Source organism: Puma concolor, chromosome E3, assembly GCF_028749965.1.
Source record: "Puma concolor isolate L17-30 chromosome E3, mPumCon1.1.hap2, whole genome shotgun sequence".
Taxonomy (NCBI): Eukaryota; Metazoa; Chordata; class Mammalia; order Carnivora; family Felidae; genus Puma; species Puma concolor.
The window spans coordinates 1,921,788-1,939,963 of NC_141682.1; the positions used below are offsets into that span (position 1 = coordinate 1,921,788).

The 18,176-nt window shown below is 58.8% G+C and overlaps 1 protein-coding gene across 8 annotated transcripts in view; it reads right to left on the reverse strand.

Annotated features, from left to right (window-relative positions):
- The window catches only part of MAD1L1 (mitotic arrest deficient 1 like 1), a 321,159-nt gene that overhangs the window by 116,621 nt on the left and 186,362 nt on the right, over nucleotides 1–18,176 (reverse strand). The window contains exon 1 of one of the 8 annotated variants that reach the window (XM_086692896.1): nucleotides 4,666–4,972. The exons of the other annotated variants lie outside the window; for them this stretch is intronic. The gene's annotated coding sequence lies outside the window, so the exon portion shown is untranslated. Of the gene's footprint in view, nucleotides 1–4,665; nucleotides 4,973–18,176 lie in introns of those variants that run through there. 8 annotated transcript variants of the gene reach the window in all.

Genomic DNA, 18,176 nt, shown 5'->3' on the forward strand with positions numbered 1-18,176 from the left:
GGAAAGGACGGTCGGGGTCTCCGCACATGGCTGCCCGGCACTGCCCGATGGGCTGAGGTCCCCCTGCACAGATCAGGCACTAAGCGACCACTCGGTGGCACCAGCACGTGGAACAAGGCCTGCTCACACCTGTGGACAAGTGGTGTCCCCCGTGTGTCCCACGTGTGGCGTGTCCCAAAGCCTCTCCTGCCCCTCCCCCAGGAGCACACACACCCGACTGGCCAGGCGCGCCGCTCCTACCCGATGCCACCCACATGCTTATGCAGTGACCGGAGGTCGCTGTGTGTCTGTCCTCAGGCCACAGCCAAACAGGCCACCGGGCACACTGACCTCGCTGGACCCGAGGACTGTCCTGGAAAGGCGCAGAAGGGGCCTGAGTCCAGCCTGGGCTGATCCCTCGGTCTCCTTTCTCGTGTGTGTCGGGCTGCTGATGTCTTAGGCAGAGGAGGCGTGCACACTCACGGCGGCTACCTGCCCGCCCCACAGGGAAAGCTGGGCTTTGGAGCCGCAAGACAGGACACTTCCTGGTGACGTCACCGTCCAGGCCCCAGACCTGTCACAGGCCCTCTGCGCCTTGCTCTGGATGCTGTGAACCACGCGCAGCCTTCAGATCCGAGGTTCAGATGCGGGACACGATGGGTACGCACCCCAGAGGCCTCCGGAAGGCACCCCGGTCACCCAGGCGCCACCCACAGCCAACGGGAGCCACCAGGCCGCGGGGCTCTGAGTCACGCCTCCACTGGCAAGTATGAACCGTCTCTTCCCCTACTTGTTTATTGATTTCTCATTACAAAAACAGGAAGACAGGCTGCACGCTGTTTTGTACTTCGGTTTCCTCACTTAGCTTATTTTGGGGAGATTTCCAAACCAGTGCCACGAAAGCCCCTCCGTTCGTGTTCGTGGCTTCATGGAACTCTGCCACGTGGACGCCCCACCTCTTGCTGACACGTCTCCCACGGAGGAGGGTTTCGCCGCTTCCCCCTGACGGCGTGAAGTCAGTGCCGAGGCAAGGCAGCTCTTGGCTCCCCGCGTGCAGGCGGATCCCCAGACGGTTCCTCCTCCGGCTGACCTACCGCCCCCGGGAGGGCCCAGAGGTGCCCGCGCCACGTACCCCAAGGCACGACAGCCCCGCTGGTGTATGATTCCACGTTGTCACTCACCCGCTTCCGCGTCTGCTTCTGATCTCCAGACACCGTCCTGACCACAAGAATTCCAGGGCGCCTTCTCTCTCCCTCCCTCCCTCCTCAACCATCAAAGCAAAACAAAAAAACTTTTTAGAAAACACCGGGACCACAGTAAACGCACAGACCGGAGAGAGAGCATCTGAGGACACGATCGCCCGCCCGGCCCCCGGGGGCACAGTCAGCCTCGCACACTCCCTGCTGGCAGGCGTGCTGGGGGATCTCGTCTGGTTACCCTGATGTGCTGCTGCCGTTCTAAGTGCGTGCGTGTCCTTGTATCGTCTGACTCGTTTTTGTATTTGCAGGACTTAACATCTCTGTTTAATTTTGTTCCCCACCCTCAGTGCGGTCAGGAGGCGGTCTCCGCGCAATCCCGTCAGCTGCACAAGCCAGGGCCTCCCTTCCTCCCAGCCGGACGGCTCGCACCTCCACGCCAGGAAGCCTGGACGCGTCTGGGGCTTGGCTGGAACTGGTGCTGGTATCTTCCTACTTACGGCATGTCAGTTTCTGGCTGAAATAGATGCGCTTTATTACGTTGAGAAATCATCCATATGTTCCTATTTTATGAAGACTGAACGTGGGGTTTCTGGCAAATGCCTTTTCGGCAACTATGGAGCACATGTCCTAAAACCAAGCCAGCCGGCCGGTGAGGGGGAAACCGCGGGCGTGCCCCAGCACACACGGCGGCATCGGCAGCCCGAGCCCCAGCACGCACACGTGACGCCCACACAACACAGTTGTCGCTCGCCCCCAAAGAGCTTCCCCTGTCCGTGCTCCGGGTCGGGGTCCGTGTTCGGAAGGCCTAGCGGAATTTCCCCCAAAACTGCCTCAGCCCCGTACGATTTCGGTCTCTTTTTGTTGGGGGAGGGCAGGAGCGGCTATTTTGTGACAACTTTGTAATTGTTTTCTTTAACGTTTCTATCTCCATCGCTTCTGGAGTCAGTACTGATAGGTTGTGCTTTCCTAGAAAACAATTCAGTTTATTTAAATTGAGCTATGATTCAACTTACATTTATTCTTTTTAGATGGTTTTTTCCTTTCCTGTATTTTCCTTTACCAACGAGGTGAAGTTCATACGCGGTCAAGGGCGTGAGCCCCACATGCCCGGCTCCATGACCGTGGTGTGGGCACGCCTGTGGGATGCCAGCCACCCCGGCAAGACCGGAAGGGGGCCCCTGCACGCCCCTTCTGGCCAGAAACTGCACGATCATTCTTAGTCCTCATTTGGATAGTGACGTGTCTATTAATTTTTTACCAGAACTGTGAATAATTCATACGTTTTACTGGTTTTATTTCCGAGCACGAGCATTTGGATTTATTTATTATTTCCGCCATTTTTCACTTTCTTACTAACTTCTGCTTTGATCTTTACAAATTCCTACTTTTTACTCTATTAGGGTTTATTTTGTTTTCCTTCTCTGAGTTCTTGAGCTGGGTCTTTAATCTGTCTATATTCATTCTTTCCTGTTCAATAATATAAATATTTAATCCACGAGTTTTCTTCTGAACTCCGCTCTGTTTCCCACGGGCCCTGAGATGTGTTTTCTAGATGCCGTGTACGTCCGCATCTCACTGCTGCTTCGACCCAAGAATTGTTGGAGACGGAGGTTTTGGTTCTGGTTTTTTTTTTTTTTGTTCCTATTGTTTTTCTGTCTGTTTGTTTAGGTCACCATTTCAAATTCCTCACCTCGTGATCTGGTAAGTGTGCTGGTTACATCTATTTGAACTTAGGAAGGGTTTCTGTATTATCAATATGTGGTGAATTTTGGTGAATGTTTCCTATGAGCACTTTATAGCAAGAGTGTCTTTAGTTTGGGGGGTTAAGGGCTTTACATGAAACAGATTTTATCTTTCTATCGCTTATTCTCGACCCACTTGACAGACCAGGGATTACAAAGTAAAACAAATCCTCCTGCTGCTGGCGTCCTTGACAATTTCCTCCCAAATCTCTCCCCATTTTCGCTTTTTGAACACTGATGACGTATCTGTGGCCTATTCATCTCGTTTACTTTTTCGTGTGAAATTCTTGATACTTAGAGACGTCTGTACTTTTCGTTCTCGCGGTTGCTTTCGTAACTCTTGACACGAGCCCTGTGCTTTTCGGTTTCCAACGGTTCCTATCTGCCTCCCGCACAAGATTATCCGACGGGTTACGTGCGTCCAGCTTATGGTTTACCTTTCCTCGGTTCCATGTGCCTTGGCCGCGTGACGTTAACTTTAAATGTTTTAGTCTTCAGCCACGATGGGGTGAACACCACCGCCCTCCGGTCTTCTCCCGTCTTCTCCCTTCCCAAGAACTTCCATTAAATGGTAAACTGTGCGCCACCGGAACCCACGGCATCTGCCTGGTCCTGTCTCCTGACCTCCTTGCGCGTTTTGGTCTTCTGGCCCCATGGGTTCAGGTCTGGCCCTCAGGCCCTGTAGCTCCAGTTTCACCTGGGCTCCGGGGACCGGGGACGCCCCGCAGCAAAATGTTCACAGATGACTCTCCTCTGCTCAAGGTCAGGTTGTTCATTCTTCCCCTGAGAACTTTTTCTACCATCTGTGTTGCTACAAAACTTCTGCCTTTTACAAAATTGTGTGACGTTGCTTTTATTACTCACCAGGAAGGTGACTTTTGCTTTCACTGTGACTTTCACTGTGGAAAGGACAATCCTGACCAGGCGGCTCTGTGTGGCCTCCACATACCTTCCGACTTTGCTCTGCTGGGGGCAGGCGGGGGGAAGCCACGGGCACTCCCCTGAGAGCAAACGCAAGCCCTTCCTCTCTGTCCCAGAGACAGACGCTCAGCCTTGTGGGCATTGACGGGCCCCTCCCGCCACGGCCGCTGCACCTGCTGCACCTGTCCCGGGGCGCAGACAACAGGTGCCCTGCCCCTCCCTGCGGCTGCCCCTCTAGCCCTTTCCCTGCGGCTGCAATTCTTGGCTCAGCCCCGCACGCCCCTGCTATTTCCACTGCTGAGGGCCGGCTCCCTCCCGTGAAGGGGCTTGGCTTTTAGCTGCAGTTCTGTTTGGCCCAAATTTAGGTTTGCCTTTTTTGGCTTTCATTCTTCTTGGTACTTTTGGACACCTTCCAGGAAGCAAGGAAGAAATGCTGACTTATGCTATAGTGTTCAAAGCAAAATAGGCCCTTTTAACTTGTAAGCTCGACTCATAACCGCTTCCCACTCGACCCCCTCCCGCCCGCCACAGCCCACACATGCCGAGGCCCCCGGAGATGCCCGAGCCTGCCCTCCGAGCGCCCGCACCTGCCAGCCCCCAGTCTAGGGCAGTGGCCGGCTCCCGAGACACACGACAGGGTCTGCAGCTCAGTCCCCACCGCCCCCCCCCCCCGGACCCCGTCAGACCCACCTCAGAGGCCGCCACGTCCAGCAGTCCTCCCAAACCGGGAGTGGCGGCCCCCGCCCATCTTCAACCGTGTAATTCTATGTGACTGTTTTCCTGCCGGCCTGGGAACTCCTGAAGGTGCGTATACCTCCGCTCACCTCTTAACCCAATTCCCAGCTCAGACGTGGCACGCCGGGGACGGTCCAGGCCCGCAGGCAGGGGCACAAGAGCATGTGGGTGACCAGTATGCCAGTCCACGCCTGGTGCTCCCCTGGCATGCATGGCCGAGTGCCGTGCAGCCTTGGGGACAGCACGCGGGCCGGGCCTCCGCCAGGACGGCAGCTCCGGGCCGGCGAGCGGAGGCAGGGTGAACACACGGGAAAGCACGCCGTCCAGGGAGAACACAGTCCGGCATTTGCCCCCCCAGCACCCGATTTCAGAAAGTAAACAGATCGGTTATCAGTAAGAGGAAACCAGTCGGGCTCTGAAAGGGGTTGCCGGACGACGAACGTCAACGGCGCTCCCGTGGGCGCCTCGGGGAACAGCCCTCCACCCCCCGCCCGCCCGTGAGCCCGGCTGGCTCTAAGGCCACGGCCTCTCCGCCGGGGCCCCTCTGCCCCGTTCACGTGGGAGGGTGGTAAGAGGTGCTGGCACCAGCCGGGTCACACACAGGCTCAACCTCCATCTCCTCATCGGTCGAGTGGGGGTGATGCCTCCTGTTCTGGAGGTCTGAGCAGGAAGTGGGCCGCCCGAGAGGAAAATGCCCATCCGGGGGCCCAGCGCCCGCCACAGCCGAAGCCCCGTCCCGGCAGCACCCCAGGGCCCCACCCTTCCCCACCCTCAGGCCCGGCCCTGGCTCTCCCGGGGGCACAAGCGTTCATCCTTTGTCTTTCAGCCAACAGGCGAAGCCACGCTGCTCTGACCCGGGCCCGGAAGAAGGGGCGATTGGAGATGCATTAACACTGCTGTCTGCAAACACCTGTTTCGTGCCTCACTGAGAAGAGTCTGCATTTGTAGCTTAAGACAAAGGAACACAGAGCTAACTGGATCGTATCTTCTAAGAGACTTGCCAAACGACAAAACCCCGAGGGCCGTTCCGGAGGGCCGTTCCGCGAGCCGCCCCGCACATGGGGTTCGGAAGGGAGGCGCCCCGGAGGGGGTGTCTGCAGGTGCAGCACGTGGCTCTGAGCCACGCGCCCGCGATGAGGACGAGGCCCTGGGCCTGCCACCGCCCAAGGGAGCCCCTCCGCACAGGCCGCACTTCATCGCCACACCGGCCTCCCCCAGAGAGGCTCTTCTGCATCTCCGACCTCTGAAGCCAACGCACACATTTACGTTCCTTCCTTCGGCTCGCCGTCCACATCAAGAGGCAGAATTAGCAGCAGGGCCGGCTCCAGACGACTCAAACGCCCAGGGAGCCCGGCCGCCGGCAGGCTGTGCTCACACCCTGGGACTGGTGGGCGCCCCTGGGGAAGCCCGATGTGCCCGTCTCGCAGCCACCGAGGGGCGCGGGTCAGCCACGCTTGGTCCACGGCCCCGAGGCTGCTGCTTCTGGTTCTGCGGGCGAGCACGCTGAGGCCAAGGAGGTAAATGTTCCTGGCATTTTCACAGCAAACCTGGAGCCCAAAGAGCATGGGGACCTGGAGGTGGACCGCTGAGCACCGGGGTACTGAAGGTCCCACTGTCCCCAGCCCACAGACATACCCTACGACTCACCCGGAAGCAAAGGACGGCACGTGGCAGAGCCTTCGTTCCTCTACGCTCAAGCCACAGGCTGCGTGAGGAACACGTCGGCCTGCACAGAGCCCGCCTGTCTTAAATGCTTTATTTTTAAGAGAGAAAGAGAGACAGAGTGCGAGCTGGGGAGGGACAGAGAGAGAGGGAGACACAGAATCCGAAGCAGGGTCCAGACTCTGAGCCGTCCGCACAGAGCCCGACACGGGGCTCAAACTCACGAGCCATGAGATCACGACATGAGCCGAAGCCGGACGCTCAAACGGCTGAGGCACCCGGGCGCCCCAGAGCCCGCCTGTCTTTACGCAAGGCACCGGGGACACCAACATTCTCTAGGAGGAGGAGCTGGCCCGGCTGGAGGCCGGCCGACCTCTACCATCCTGCCTTTTCTTTCCTTTCTCCGCTTCACACCATGGACGTGTGCTGCTTACTCAAACAGCAAGGAAACACTAAAAATATCCGTTTATTGGCCCAGAGCCCAGGCCAGCATCCACCAAGAAGCAGCTGTCCCAGTCGGGCCTTTGCTTTCGACAGCAAACCACAGCTCGTGGCCCACGTGCCCGCACACGCCCCACCCACAGGTCCTCACCCTCCTCGAGGCACGAAGCGCACGTTTACCAATCCCTCGGGCTCCCACCCCAGGAACAGTGAGTTCCGGAGAGACCGCACCCCCCAGGCCGCCACAGCACCTGCGGACCCTGGCAGGGACCGGCGGCACCGAACCGTGCCCCCCGAACTACTGAGCGCGTTGAGGTGTCGCCACCGTCCCGCTCCGGGGTCCCGGCTTGCGTTCAGGCGGGGCTGGGCTCTCCGCCTCTTCACCAGCTGCAGGCCCTGAGCCCAAACCGCAGGGAGGGCACCCGCTCAAGGCGCCACCAGCACAGTACTGCGCGCCAGCAGACGCGTGCGGACGGCAGACAGCGGCGGGAAGTGCTGGAAGGCAAGGAAAGGCAGTCTTTGCAGCAGCAGGAAGTGCTGCCCTGGGGTCTCCGCTGGTCTGCCCGCAGCCAGGGCTGTGGGGGCCTGGGCTCCCGGGAAGCACCCGCCCACCGCCCAGGGGACCGGGCCTCCTCGGGGCCTCGTGCCCGTGTCAGGGCACCCCAGCAGAGCTCGGGGCCCAGTTACAGACACCTGGGAGCCAGGCCCCCACTCCAGCACGGATCAAGCCCAGGAACCGGGGCTCATACCTGCTTGAAGTGTCCCCTAAACCAGGCGTCAGAACATTCCTGGCATAAAGGCCCAGCGGGCAGCACCCGCCAGTGCCACGGTGCACGGGCGGCCACGGGCCACAGGCATGCAGACAGGTACCTCCGCCTTGTGGTTAAGCACGTGTGCTTAGAGACCGCAGCGGGCTGCTCTCCTGCCCCTGACCTGGCCTGCCCCCTCCCTGCTGACGAGGGAACAAACCAGCCGGGACAGAGGCCCAAGAGCTGAAGGGCGCACCGCCTGCGGGACACCTACCCAACAGCCCCACGGCAGGCCGGCCGCTCTCCCCACCGCCCGAGCGGGAGCGGGGGTGCTGCTCGCCACCCCCAGAGTGAGAGGGCAGCTAGCTCTCTGGACCGCGTCCCCGGGTGGAGGCGGCCCAGCCCAGCGTGTCCAGCACCGAGTGAGGCCGGGTTGGGGGGGCGGGCAGCTTCTCACTGGTGCCAGCCGGGTATGGCGGCTGGGGGTGCGGTAGCACGGCAGGCTGGGGCGCTTCCTGCCCACGAGACAGGCCAGTGGCAACGGGCAGAAGTGCCAGTTTCCAACACGCGGCCGAGCCTGGGCAGCAGCCGAAGCGGCAGGCTGCCCTGGGAACCGGGACCCTCGCTCCCGACAAAGCACAGATGCGGGAGTCCTACGGGTTCTGTGGGAAGGCTACGCCTCGCTCTGTTCACGGCGCAAGCGCGCCACATGAGAACCGGTGTTGCCGTGGTGCTGAGGCCCCGGAGCTCCAGCACAGCCCGCGGCGTGCTCCGCGCCCACCTCCACGCATGCGCACGCGGACGTGAGACGCAGTCTTCTGGGTTACGTTCCTCCAGTCTCCCCGTTACCGGATTCCCAGGCTGCCGGTGAGTGTCGGCGTTTCCGAGTGCGCGGGTGGGGAAGGGGCCGTACAATTCACCTGCTGTCAAGGGTGCTGCTGACAGACCAGTGACAGACCAGTGACCAGGTCGCGACAGGAAGCAAAACCTTCCGAAGATCAACAAACCAGCCGTGTGTCTACGTGTTCCGTCTCCGTAAAGCCCACGCCCCGTGGCAGGAGCGGCACCTGCCCCTGCACGGGGTGGGGGTGATTCCCAGGACCTGTGTCCGCAGGACCACCCCCACCCCCAGCAACCTCCGAGCCCCAGACGGCCAAGAAGCGACGACCCAAGAGAAGGCTCTTGTGGAAGGGGCGCCCTAACCGCCCCCACCCCGTGGTGGGCCGGTCGTGGGACGACTCTGGGCCTGAATGTTAACCAAGTCCACACGGGTGGGAAGTTGCACCTGCTGAGAAACCACACCACTACCTTGGGCGCAGCTGGACGCAGACACATGCCGCCTGTCCACCCGGGTTCGAGGAGAGGAGCGCTCCGGGTGGGGGAGCGCCACGTGGCGGGAACAGCTCGCACGAAGTCACAGAGGCATCGAGGACACGGAGACGTGGGAGATCAACTACAAAGATCCTAACGTCAGGGATCCCGCTCACTGAAGTCAGGAAGACAAGCACAAGCTGGAGCCACCCCGGACGGGACGTCCGCGTGGACCCCACGCGGTCCGAACTCCACACCGGCAACTGGCCACCAAACCCCGTCAGAGTCAGGTGTGGGAAGAAGGGGAGAAGCAGGCAGGTCTGTGGTGTGGAGGAGAGAGGAGGACACGGGACAGGACACGGTCTCAGAAGGCCACACCACTTCTAAAAGCCACCGCTCCTCGTACGAGGAGCCTGCAGATGTTAGTGGAATATTTATAGAGACGTGAAAATCCCCTTACCGAGATGGAGATGAACACAACAAAGGCCGCTCGCCCCCCAAAAGGGATCAGAAACCTACTACCTACCCGAGTTCCCAGAGACCAAGACTCACGTCCCAAGCCCTCCCAAGGGCAAATCCGCCCAGGCTGCCTCGGGTGCTCCCCGGCCCCTACCCTGGCAGAGACTGCGGGCCAGGTCCGTGGGTTGCTTAGCATCCGGCAGCCAGGATGAGACCTGGGGCCACAGTCAGGAGATCGAGGTCCCATCACCACAGCAACGGCAGCAGGGAAGACCCCCTGACCAGGCCTGGGCACAAAGTGTAAGCTGACCCCAGCCCCGGACGATAAGATGAAGGCCCCGGCGTGAAGCCACCCCTCAGACCACAAACTGTGGTTTCTTGCATGTGTCATGGGAGGCTCTAAACCAAAAACACTCTCCCCGGCACCTTCTGGAAGAAATGACCCGTGCTCTCAGGAGGCCAGGTGCACAACAGGCTGGGGTGAACAGCTGGGCCACGGGACCCCGCGGCCGGGGCCGCCGCTGGGAAAGTGGAAGGCTGGGAAACACGAGGCAGGCCCGGTGGCCATCCCGGCTCACCGTCTTCAGGGAGTCCGGGACACGGCACAGCCCGGGCAGGGGAGGCAGACCCAGGAGGGCGGGGAGACCACGGCAGCCAGACTCCACACTGCAGGGAGTGTGCAGGGGGCCCCCACAAGCGCGCAGCAGAACCCTGACCGGCGTATACAGGAGAGGAAAGACCTCAGATCGAGGATTGAACCATCACGAGGGACAAGAGGGAATTACCTGTCCAGCTGGGCTCCAAAGCGCCTAACTCCCAGGGTAGCAGGCAGAGCACCCAGGGAGGCCAAGACCCAGAGCTGGAGATAATTAGCCCTAGAACAAGTGCTGCTCTGGGTCAGCCTGGAATGTCATCAAAGTGCCACCTGGCAGATCGGGCCATTTCTAAGGACCTTTGCCACGTTCCTGAACGAAGGAAGCTGGAAGGATCTTCACAAGAATACACAGGCATCCAGCATCCCCCCAACACAGGTGTTAGACTTGGCACAGAATGACTGTAAACAGTCAATATAACTGAACTCCATACTTTTAAATATAAGGTATAGACAAGGAGAGAAGAGGAAACCACAGGCAAACTTTTCAGGGTTGCAAACAGCAACATCTGAGCTAAAAATGCACGGGTCACTCCAGTGAAGACTAGTCCAGGGAGCTTGGAGACACAGCAGCAGGAATGATTCAGAAGGAAAAGAGCACATGTGAGCCATGGGATAAGTCCCAGCATCCGAAATGTGGGTAACCGGACGCGGCCCAAAGGAGGCCTTTCCAAAGGACGAGGGCAGGAAGTCCACAGAGCTAAAGAACGCAAGAAAGCCCAAGCACAAGGAACAAAGGAAGGTACAAGAAGGACACAGAGGCACGTCGTCATCAAATTCCTCCAAGCAGTGATCAGTGATCACGAAACCACCAGAAAAGCCAAGTTACACGAGGACCCCGGGGCTGGCGACAGGGGCCTGAGGGAAACAAGGCGAGTCAGAGGCGAGTGGGGAAAACCTCCTTCAAGTCCTGAAAGGAACAAACATGGCCAGTGAGACAAGAAGTAAAAGAAACCGCCCACCTTTAGCTAGACCGAAAGGGGGAGCAGAGTCCCCGCTACTGACCTTAGGAAGTAAGGACGGTAAGATACAGACCCCGGGAAGCGAGGACGGTAAGACGCCGACCCTGGGAAGCGAGGACGGTAAGACAGCCCTAGGACAACTAGATGACTCAGACAAACTCCTAGAAACACACAAACTACCAAAACTGACTCAAGAAGAAATGGAAAATCTGAACAGGCCTGTGATGAGTAAGGAGGCTCAATTAGTAACTGAGGATCGCCCAACAAAGAAATTCCCAGGAACAGACAGCTTTACTGGTGAATGCTAGCAAACATGTAAAGTAACACAGAATTCCCAAAGTCTTCTAAGAAGCTGAAGAGGACAGAACGCTTCTCAGCTTATTTTATGAGGCCAACATAACCGTGATACCACAGCCAGAGAAGGCTGAGACCGATAATCCTTATGAACACAGCCCGAGAAGCTCTCAACAAGACAGCAGCTAACCAACCGGCAGCATCTGAGAGGGTCAGACACCACGACCAAGTGGGCTCTAAGCCAGGAATGCAAGAATGGTTCAACATAGAAAAATCAGTGAATGCAGCACACACCGCATTAACAGAAGGAAGAAAAAGCCACATGATCATCTCAACTGAGGCAAAACACCAGTTGGCAAAAATCCAACGCCCTTTCGTTATAAAAATAACAAACCAGGAGTGGAAGGCAACTTCCCCAACCTGACAGTGGGCATTCACTAACACGCACAGCAAACATCATACGCTACGATGCAAGACCGAAGCTTCCTCGTAAGATCAGGAACAAGGCAAGGACGCCCGCTTCCACCACTGCTATTCAACATTGCACTGGAGCTCCAGCCAGAGCAGTCGGGCAACGACAAGAAACAAAAGGCATCAAATTGGAAAGGAAAAAGTAAAGCTATCTCTATTCACAGATGACCAAGATCTCATAAATTGCAAACGCTACGGAACTGACAAAAACTGCTGGAGTTAAAAGAATTCGGCAAAGTGGCAGGAAACAAGACCAACGCACAAACACCAGCAGTGTATCTGCACGCTAGCAGTGAACAATCAACAAAAACGTTAAGAAAGCAATTCCATTCACAACAGCATCAAAGAGAATAAAAACTTATGAATAAGTTTAACCAAGGAAGAAAGACGTGCATGCTGAAAACCATAAACACTGCTAACAGAGATCCCAGCAAACGTAAATAAATGGAAAGACGCTGTGTGTTCATGGGCTGGAAAATTCAATGTTGTTAAGACGGCAATTCTCCTCAAAGTGATCCACAGATTCAACGCAATCCCTGTTAAAATCCTGTCTTTTTTTGCAGGAATTGGGAAGCTGATAGTAAAAATTATATGAGATTACAAAAGATCCCAACAGCCAAGTTAATTCTGAAAAAGAAGAAAAACGCTGGAAAATGCACATTTACCAGTTTCAAACCTTACCACAAGTGACAGGAACCAAAACAGTGTGGTACTGAGAAAGGACAGACCTGTAAGTCAAGAGAACCGAACCGGAATCCAGAAGGAAACCCAAGCATCTCTCTTTCGGTGGGGGAGAGAACAGTCCTGGGGCCACCGGATGTCCACGCACAAAACCATGAAGGCAGACCCCAACCTCACACCACCTTCAAAAATCAACTCAAGAGGATTAAAACCTCAGTTAAAGAACTAAAACTACAGAACCCTTAGAAGGAAACACAGGAGTAAATCTTTGCGACCCTGAATGTGGCAACAGTTTCTTAGGCATGACCGAGAGCATCAATGACAAAAGAAAAAAATAGACAAAACGGATAAAATCCAAACCCTGTGTGCACCCAAGGACACGCTCGAGAGGCAGAAGACAATTCACAAATGACCCGATGAGAACCCAGTATACACGACGTAAGACGAGCCGTGCAGAACTCGTATTGCTCAACAAAAAGCCAGACGACCCAGTTTGAAAATGGGTAAAGGATCTGAACAGGCATTTTTCCGAAGAAAATACACAAATGGCCAACAAGCGTGGGAGGAACAGCTCCACGTCACTAGCCATTAGGCAGATGCAAACCCAAACGACAATGAGACGCACCTCACACCCACCAAGAAAACAAGTGTTACGTCTCCTCTCTCATTCCTGATGTTGGTCACCTGCACCTTCACTCCCTTCCTTCTGGTTAGTCTGGCTGAGACTCATCAATGTTGTTGATCTCTGAGAACCAGAGTGTGGCCTTGGGCACAGAACTCACCTCCGAGCATGAGACCTACAGGGCGGGGGGGACCGACGAACACCGACAGGTAGAACTCTCTAAGGGATCGCTGCCCTGAACAGAAACAGACGAGAGCAGAGAACAGGACGCGTGGCTCCCTGGCGGAGCTGCCCAAGCGCCGGGCTCAGCAGACCAGCCTCTGACCTGCCTGTCTCCTCTGGTGACAAGGTCCCTCCCTCTTGGAGAGGAGGCCTGGCTTGCCACACTCACTCACAGCTCCAAAGAGTCATGAAACTTTAATGCTAATGGCACTCACGGCCGGCTCACTAGTGCAGCATAACCTTTAAATAGAGACCGCGTATTTCAGTTTCATTTGGGAAGACACAGTTTGATCCCAGGGCCTTACCCAGTTCCACAAAGCACTAGCCAGCAGGAAGAGCAGAGAAGTGTGCCCCACCTTGACACGATCCCAGTGAACCTGGCACTGTGGAGCGTGAGAGGAAGGATGCGTGCACCCCCAGGCCAGGGCACGGGAGGGTCCGTCCGCCTGGGCCACGGACCACAGGTGGTACTGACGGGACCAAGGCCCAGTGCATCCCAGGGACTCTCCCCAGAGCTCAGTCTGGGCAGGTACCTCAGGTGTCCCAGAGAAGAGACGACACTGAGGTCAGAGTGGGAATCCTGGCCAAAGGCCACCTTTCTGCTCAGTTCTGGACCCGTCACACATCCAGGAAGGTCCCTGTAGTGGCTGCTTCTTCCTGGGGAGGCGCGGGAGGGGCCGAAACAGACCGCCCTGGTTACGTTCCGCTCCGTCTGGAGGGACGCACCTGACCTGACAGGCCAGGCAGGCCACGGCAGCCACCGGTGGCTCTCCCGGGGAACTTCCTGGCAAGCACAGCTGGTCACCCGAGCTGGGACACGCCTGCACCCCAGAGAAAAGAAGCCCCACCGGAAGAAGTGTGCAAGCAGGACTTCACGCTACAGCGCCATTCCCTACGCCAGCACATTTGCTAAGAAGATTCTAGGGACCCCTGCACCCCACCCACCCAGGGAACAGGCTGTGGGAGCGTCCTGGGGTGGGAGAGACCAGCCAGGGCGGCCCGGCAGCAGGTGATGGGCTCGTGGTGAGTGGAGGCAGGAAGGCCCAAGAGACAGACCTGGAGAAATCCAGGGTTTTAGAGGGAAAAAACCCGAAAACAAGCTGAAAGTCACCCGGGTCTGGAGGCAGTCTGGGCAATGTGCACCACCTGGGTGCAGAGGGGCGCCAGCAGCCCAGCGTGGTCTCTGCCGCCCCAGACCCAGCCACACACGGTGGGCGGCCCATCCTGGGAACACGTGGGAGGTGTCCACGTGCTTCCGTGGGTCTAGGGGCTGGCTGAGGCTGTGAGGCCGCCTCCTCCGGGGAGCAGTCGTTGAGACAGGGGGTGGGGGTGTTAGAAAGTCCAGGAAAATCCCACGAGGGCAAACCCCCCTCCAGAAAACGCGTGCACGTAGCAGACACGTGGCCACGGTTCTGCGGGCTCTGGACCCCTCCACGTCGCCACGGGCGACCTCGGCGACATTGAAGAGGAAAAGGCCTTGCCACAGAACGCCTTCCACTGAGGCCGCTCTTCCAGGTGGGGCTTACCGTGGGCCCCAGGACACCCGAGTTCCCACACTCCCCAGTCGGGAAGGCGCAAGACAAGTCTGGCTCCAGAGGAGCAGGGCCGCCATGGCCGTCGTGCGAGCTTCCCCCACAGGCCGTGGACCCGGGGGCCTCTCCACGGTGAAGGAAGCAGTGGCCAGACCCTGACTGTCACAGAGCCCAGGCTGCCCAAGCCTCCGCAAAGGACGGTGGGTGCCAAGGGCAGGACCACGTCTACCCGGCTCCCCAGGGACACGCCTGCAAGGTGTGCGGCAAGTGCTCGGAGAGGAACCACAGCAGCCAGTGAGGACATGGCAGACTCACTGATACGGTCAGGAGCGAAATCGCTCAATGCGGACACGACAGGAACTGCCAGCTGAGAAAGACCTAAGCCAGAGAAGGTCACTGCCGAGGCTCGAGACGTTCAAACAATACAAAAACGTCTTACTTAGAACCGGGCCGAGCGTGAGAAGGTCTGTCGCGGAAGACGCCCCCCGCTGGAAGGGGCCGCGTGGCTTTTAAAGATAAAAAACCTGGGCGCCTGGGTGGCTCAGTCAGTTAAGCAGCCGACTTCGGCTCAGGTCATGATCTCACGGTCCGTGAGTTCGAGCCCCGCGTCGGGCTCTGTGCTGACAGCTCGGAGCCCGGAGCCCGTTTCAGATTCTGTGTCTCCCTCTCTCTCTGACCCTCCTCTGTTCATGCTCTGTCTCTGTCTCAAAAATAAATAAACGTTAAAAAAAATTTTTTTAACAAAAAAATAAAAAATAAAAAAAATAAAGATAAAAAACCAATTTCTATGTGTGGCTGTTAGAGACCCTCACCATGCCTCAGCTTTGTGGGCTGGGGCTGCGGGGCCTTCCCTCTCCTCCAGGGGAGCGCCAGCCTTCTCTGGCGTCCCTGACCCCGCAAGGGGCCCGGTGGGCCTCGTGGTGAACCTGGGCCACCAGCTGGGAGAACAGCAACGTGCGAGTGATGGAAACGATAAACCAAACTCAAGAGAAGGCCGGGAGGCCAGAGGCTGCGAACCGGAAGTCGGCAGCACAGAGCGTCAGCAGCGCAGGGCAGAGGACTCTGCCGGGAGGCCCGACCTGCGACCTCCACCCTCACGCGGGACAGAAGACACGAGGGTATCTAAGACAACACTGACGAGGGAAATAACCGAAGGGTCAGCCCTTCCACAGGCTGGGGCTCTGGGGACTTTGACAGCACGTCTCCGTGGTCCAGACAGGAACAGGCTGAAGCGTTCCCCCCGCACTGGGGAGTTTCCTTCTCCTTTTGGGAACGATCCGATTAAGAGCCAGAAATAACACAAGCAGACATTTATTTCCTAGGCTAGGAGACCATCTTCTCGGACCCCCGTCCCCAAAACACAGACGGATCCCCGTGAGGTAATAGATCACCAACCTCGTTAGGTCTTTGCAAGCCTGGAGGAACCAAAAAGACCGGGCCCTGCTCGGGGAGAGGGGCCCCCGCTCGGGGAGAGGGGGTGGGCGGGTTGCAAACTGCCTGCCCCCACGTCCACATCCCGTCACTCAGCAAATACTTTACAACCAAGTCCAGGGCCTGGCCCCGTGGCACCGCGACGTCCATGCAGGCCGGCTGGCGTGAGCAGGCCTCACGGTGCCCACAGGCCTGCGGCCCGGCCGCCACTGCACCTGTCCCCTCATCTGAGTCATGGCGACGACCCCGGCAGCAGGGTCTGCCGCGAGGGCTAAGAGGGACGGTCCGGGTACAGCCGCGAGCACAGCCGGGCACACGGGAGCGCTCGGAGTTCAGTGGCTGCGGCGTGACCGAAAACGGGCCCACAACAAGGATGACAGCCATGGTGACGGTCACAGGCCCACAAGTGAATGTGGAATGGGAACGTGACGTGTCCCGATGAAGGGGAAGCAGAGGACGTTCAACTCGAGCTGAGGGAGGGCTCGGCCCTGAGGGACAGAAAACACATTCCAGGGGGCGGGAGCGGCACGGGGGCGACAGGAAGGCAAAGGAAGCCGCATGAGGGGGCCTAAGTGAAGACACGCGTGCAGAGAGTCAGAAGGGCGCCCAGAAGCGGGACTCAGATACTCGCGGGACCTGACAAATACGGTGTCGGGACACAGACGTGTTTAAAGTTGTCCAGCCCGGGGTGCGTGACCCCTTCTCTCCCTCAGGAGCCTCATCCGAAGACAGGACTGCGGCGGCCAAAGGCGGACAGCCTCGAGCTGGCCCCTACCGGGGCCCAGCGTGGAGCAGCACCGTGGGGAGGAGGGGACCCAGGGCTGGAGTCTGGACGCCCACACGCTAGGCCTCGGGGGACAGACGAGCCAGTGTGGCACGGGCAGAGGGCCCCACGCCCACATGCCGCCCTGCCCCCAGGCAGCCCTCGGGGCGCGGCGGCCAGCTCCGCGTCCCTCACTCACCCAGAGCCCTCCGGCCCTGAAGCGCCTGCTGGGGACTCTGCTCTTGGGGGTGGCCCTGTGCCCCCCAGGTCAGCTCGACGCTAAATTCTAAAGAGGCTTCATCGAGCCCTTCTCCCAAAACCAACTCCGCAGCTCCCACTGAGCCGGCCCAGGCGCTCGCCCCCGGGAGCCAGCACCCAGCAGTGAATCTGGGCGGCTGCCGGGCAACGCGCCGGCAAGGTGCGCTGGCCACGGCGTGGGTGGGGGGCCCGACACAGCCACTCCCAGGGCGTCCGACGGCCCTTCAGTCTGTGCTAACGTGGGTCAGCGCGGTCAGGGACATGAGGGACAGGAGTCCCGGAGGCCCAGGCAGAGGCGTGCGGTGGCCGCAAAGTCACTGGAGCTGGAACCCGCCGGAACCCAGGCCTCTGCCTCCTGAAGAGTAAGGCCAGGCGCCGACGGGGCCACGCCACAGGGCTCCGGGAGCTCACGTCTGCACAGCTGTCAGAACGGCGCCCGGCTGGCCGTAAGGCCGCGTAAGCATGCGTCAATAAGCTGCCGCGATCACCCCGGTGCTCGGGACACTCAGGAGCAGGTCGTGAGGTTGATTTGGGTCTGGCCCCGGCTACAGACACGAGACCCAAATCAACCTCACGACCTGCTCGCAGACTCGGCGTGCTCGCTCCAGGCCACGCACTGGACACACAAAGATGATGAGGACGTCGCTTTGACACGGGAGAAGACAACACGGGCACCAAGCACCACCGGCCAGCCAGCGGATCTGCTCTCCTGCAGCGAAGGCCTGTCTCCTCCATGGCTCTGCCGAGGAAGCAGGACAGCCAGGGGGACATGGCAGGGGACACGGCCAGGGACACGGCCAGGGACACAGCCAGAGGGACACGGCCAGGAGGAGGACACAGCCGAGGGGACACGGCCAGCAGCTGGCATAAAGCTGCAGAAGCAACAAACACCGGGAGATGCCGGGAGTGAGTGGAGGCGGGCAGGACCAGGTCCCGGGACACGCACAGAACAGTCCAGACCATCCCGGTCGGCTCAGAGCAGATGGCCAGGCAAGTGCAGCAGGTCAAGCCCGGGTCAGGCTGGGGACACGGCCGCCTGCGAGAGACTGACTCAGACGGTGGCTCAGGAAGGCGAGCTCCCTGCAGCCTC